The following is a 5432-nucleotide window of genomic DNA, read 5'->3' as shown; positions in this document are numbered from 1 at the left end:
AACCATCTGAATGTCCATTACTATCCCTTTCCTCCAATACCCTGACAGAAATACATTTGTTCCTGCGCTTAGTGCTGAATTCGGTCTAAAATCTATTGTGTCATTTACATTTGGAATAAAGGTTTGTATTTCCATGACTTGGGACTTCCTAGGAAACAACTCAACAGGATACAATTCCCTATCCCATGTTTCTCTGTTCTGTTAAAAAAAAATTAACGCTACATGTATTAGTTTCAGTTTATTTTTAAAATAACTTGCAATTAAGTACTTAAAACAAATGATATATTACTTGACATTTTAACAACATATTTATTTTTGCAAAATTTGTTTCTTCTTTTTATATCGTTCAAGCCTTTTTTACCTATTAATTTCTCTTAAAAATGTGCTATGTTTTGTTGTATTTATTTTATGATGCTATATTCTAAATAGAATTTTAAAAATTCAAATCAAAGTTACAACAACCCAACCAAAAAGCATAAACATAAAACAGCTCAAGGCTATCCATACATGTAGGTCTTTTACTTAGAAAGATTATCATGCATTCTGATCTGTTTGTTTATAATTTATGTAATTTTTGCATTTTGTGTGTAAACATTTTATGTATGCTTTTACCGAATAACTACACTGTTTGTATTGTACACTATGTGAAACTCATTTTATTTTGTTACCTTATTTAACGGACCCGTATTTTATAAATTTACCTCAGTGTAAATATTGGAATCAGAATATCTCCGTTTGTTTGAAGCCCCAGTAGAATTTGTCTGCATTGCATTGGCTAAAAATCTTTTAGCATATATTTCCCGGTAATACGGGCTTACTTCAGTCTGAAAATGATAAAATTTTAGTTACCAATATATTATTTATTGTACCTAAAATCTCATTGTTTCGTATTCTACTAGACAAATTTAATGATAATGTTGAATTTAAAAAAAAATGTTAAAACTTTAATACATTCTCTTTAAATAAAAATAGATAAGCCAAAATTTTTTTTATTACAAATTTTAAACAAATTTTCCCATTACTGTAACAAAGATACGCAATTTAAAATAAGTAATCAAGTACCTGCATCATATCAGTGTTGCGAACCATCTGTGTGTTTGTAATGTCAGCCAAAGGTGTTGCATTGTAAACATTATTACTTCTTTCTACAGGGAGCTACATAAAAAATATGTATATAAATACTCAGTAGAAAAACATGCATAGTTCTATAATTTTAATAAGTTTTTATTGGTATTTATTTGATTTAAAAATAAGAAAACAAAATGTTATAAAAGAAGTTGTAAAATATGTTATATTAAGCAATACTAATTGACGTTTTAAACCTAAATTAGAATTGGTAATTGATAATGCACTTTTAGATAAATAAAATGAAACCAAAAAGATATATAAAAATTGAAAAAATCTTACAATCTTTTCTAGTTTCTGTCTCCACATATTTTCCATATACTCCTGATTTGACAATTGTCTCTCTGGTACTGGCTTAAAAGATAACTCATCATTATGTGCATACTCCTGTACTGGCGCAAGATATAACTCATCAATATGTGCACACTCTGGTACTTGTACAATAGATACCTCATCTGTATGTGCAGATTGTGGTGTAGTGCTGCTGTCCTTAACTTGTTCCTGTAGTAAAGAATTAATTCAAACAGTAAAACATTGCAACAACTAAAACAGAAAATCTTATTAAAATTAAGTTATTGCAATGTTAAAATTCATGGTAGGTTTATGTCTATAAACTATTACAAACCTTTTATTATTGGATAAAAAATTTAAACTTATTCAATAGTTTAGTAATTGTTAAACTTTATTTAAATGTTAAGGCAGTAATACTTCTAAAATGAAAGAACCTTAGTGAGCGCGCTCACATACCCCACGTCCCCACATTGTCATTGGAAATATAAAATAAGTGTAAGAAAAAAAAAATTGTATCAGAAAAAAAAATTGAATCATAATTTCCGGTCAATATGCACATCTACATAGTATGTCCTTATTATCTACACAGTTTCATGAAATTCTGTTGTGTGGTTTAAGAGGAGTTGCGATGACAAAAGGTTGCAGTAGTATATTGGGCAAATAAGTTCAAAGGGGCGTAACTCCTGGAAAAAAAATTTAATCGTAATTTCCTGTCGATATGCACATCTACGTAGTATGTCCTTATTATCCGAAAAGGTTTCGTGAAATTCTGTTGTGTGGTTTGAGAAGAGTTGCGATGACAAAAGGTTGCAGTATTATATTGGGCAAATAAGTTCAAAGGGGCGTAACTCCTGGAAAAAAAATTGAATCGTAATTTCCTGTCGATATGCACATCTACGTAGTATGTCCTTATTATCTGAAAAGGTTTCATGAAATTCTGTTGTGTGGTTTGAGAGGAGTTGCGATGACAAAAGGTTGCAGTAGTATATTAGGCAAATAAGTTCAAAGGGGCATAACTCCTAGAAAAAGAATTGAATCGTAATTTCCTGTCGATATGCACAACTACATAGTATGTCCTTATTATCTAAAAAGGTTTCGTGAAATTCTGTTGTGTGGTTTGAGAGGAGTTGCGATGACAAGAAACAGGACTGACGGACTGACGGACTGACGGCCGGGTCAAAAACATTATACCCTCCGCAACTCGTTGCGTGGGGTATAAAAATGCTGTATACATATATAATGGCGACTAGACCAAAATAGCCTTATTTGCATAAATATTCTTCCACAAGAAATATTGTTTTTTTTTTTTAAATTTCTAAACACAAACTTTATAACTAAAACTAATGGACAAACGGTTTAAAAGCTAAAATAATCAGCTAGTTTGTATCGTTTTGTAAAAAAACCCAATCTTCAGTACAAGAGTTATATATGTTCCCGTAAAAAAAAACCTGAGAGCAAAATATTAAATGCACAGTTGTTAAACAACATACCGTTTGTTTTGAACTTTCAAAACTAAAACTATGTTTCTCATTTATTGTATCTTCTGTATTTTTCTTGTTAACTATACATTGGCATGAAACGTTGTTGTAAGAGAGAAAAACTAATTTGCACATTTAAAGAGCTGCGAGTGCAGTTGTTTAACAAATAAAACAAGAATATAATACCTGACTATTTTCATTGACTACTGTATTTTCTACTGTTAATTCTTCCGTCTCAACATTGTCTTCTACATCCAGGTGTGCATTATCCAAAAATGATTTTTCTTCTGATGTTAAATTGCACATTGGTACCTAATGTTAAAAGTTAAAAGATTTATAGGTCAAATATTTAAAAACACAGTTGTTAATTTAAATAGGTGGCTATCATAAATATTTGTTTTATTAAAATGAGAGTTACTTTGGGTTCGCTGAAGTAGTATGATGTAAAATAAGTAATACGGTTCCAAACATGTATGAAATATTTGCCACTGGACTTTTTTTTTTATATCATACAATTTCAGCGAACCCAAAGTGTAAATTGTTAAAATTTAAAAAGATAAAAATGTTAAGGCCTTTTGGATGAATTATATTTTTCCTCAATAATACATTTCTAAATATGTATAAAATACTTGCTACTGGACGATTTTTATACCAATATATATGTAACGGCTTGAAAGTTTAAATTGTTTAAATTTGAAAACATAAAAATGTTAAGGCATTTTGAATAAAAAATATTTTTCATAAGTAATACGGTTATAAACTTGTATGAAATATTTGCCACTGTATGTTTAAAAACCACCCTTTTTCTTCATGACGTTATCATAAACCTAATGATGTTTAAAATGTGCAAAACATATATATCAAATGTGGTATATAATTCATATCAAAATGCTTAAAAACTAAAGTGATAATGATAATTTACCTGATCTTCTAAAGCAACACAGAAATTTGGTCTTTTGTAAAATCTCTGATATGGCGTTAAAGGTTTGGTAGACTTATTCACTCTGCTGTTGTATTTGTAATAAAACTCATCTAACATATTGGGCCAGTCCCGACTATCAACAAAAGCTGTTCTAAAGTAGGCGACAACTGTTCTGTTGAACCTTTCAACTCGACCTTTAAATAAAAGCATACTTATATCATAAGGTGACATTAATGATTAAAAACGACAACACAAACATCATTTATTTAATATCTACTTTAATTTGTGAATTCGTTTGTCATTATTTTTGTCCTATGTTCATTTACCACAAATACGTTTTTGATATAAAAAGACAATTATGTTATTTGTAATGTGAATGTATTTCAAATCAAGTCAAATAAAAATTATTTCAAGTTTATATTTAACTCGTTTGTTTATTTAAAATGACGTAAATAAATCTTTTTATTTTTAAGTAAGCTGTCATAATCTATTCAGTAAACATAATGCCTTTCTGGAAATTAATGAATAATAAATGCAGTCAATTACCTTGTAATTGGGGGTGGTAGGGCCTTCCATTTATTTTTCTAGTTTTAAATTCTGTCATAACTTCTGTTAAGTCTTCATTATTGAACTCCTTTCCGTTGTCAGTTTGTAAAATTCTGGGTGGTCCAAAAATGTATATAAATCTTAAAAGCACTGTAGCCACTTCTTTTGCTGTTTTATGCTTAATGCATCCACCAAATGCAAACCTGCTATAACAATCCACAATATTACAGATGTAATTATATCCGTGTGACGGAGGCATCTTCTTGAGGTCCATTTGCTATCTGCTGTTGGGGTATGTTGCTGGTATGGGTTTTCTTGTTCTGTGAGTTTTTGGCAAATCATCTGCTGAAAGACACTGCTGACAATTAACGTTTAGCTTAAAAAGCAAACGAACATTTTCCCGAACTACTGGGAAAAAAGACTTTCTCAGGGTTTCGTACACTGTGTCACTTTTCCTATGATCAGTTTTGTGATTTTTTTGTATTTCTTCTACAAGTTCGTCTTTTGACAGGACCTTTCTATGAAACTCTGTTACAGTTGTACTTCTATAAAATATACTATTGAACTCCTTGTCATACAAAAAATTTGCAGCATATTTTCTAATACTTGTTTCTCCCATCTGAAGTCCAAGTGCATCTTTTATTCTTTTTGCTCCCCACGATTTGTTGTTAAATTTTACCTTGCATATTGCCAAAACTTCATCCTGAACTGCCCAAAACTGTTCCGGACTTGGATCATTTGTAACTTTCTTTTTTCGTTCGTTTGTTATAACAAATCCTTCGTCAACAAAATCTTCCTTTCCTTCCTGCAATTCCATACTGTTTTTTTAAAAGAAACGTTGTATTCCGAAACGTCATAATATTCAAACGTCATGGTAACTTGTTATAACGCGCGAATATGTAAGTTACGTTAACGCAAACTTTTGTAAATTTTAGGAATAGCTATATTTTAGCATTTAAAATTGTTAACCCAAATTTTAATTATAGTTTGAATTAATGCATTTATGCATTATTATTTTCAAAAATTTTATTCATCCTGCTTCTTATTATTTTAACATATATGTTTCCAAC

Source organism: Mytilus californianus, unplaced genomic scaffold (assembly GCF_021869535.1).
Source record: "Mytilus californianus isolate M0D057914Y unplaced genomic scaffold, xbMytCali1.0.p SCAF_5, whole genome shotgun sequence".
NCBI classification, from domain to species: domain Eukaryota; kingdom Metazoa; phylum Mollusca; class Bivalvia; order Mytilida; family Mytilidae; genus Mytilus; species Mytilus californianus.
This window is presented reverse-complemented; position numbering follows the sequence as displayed.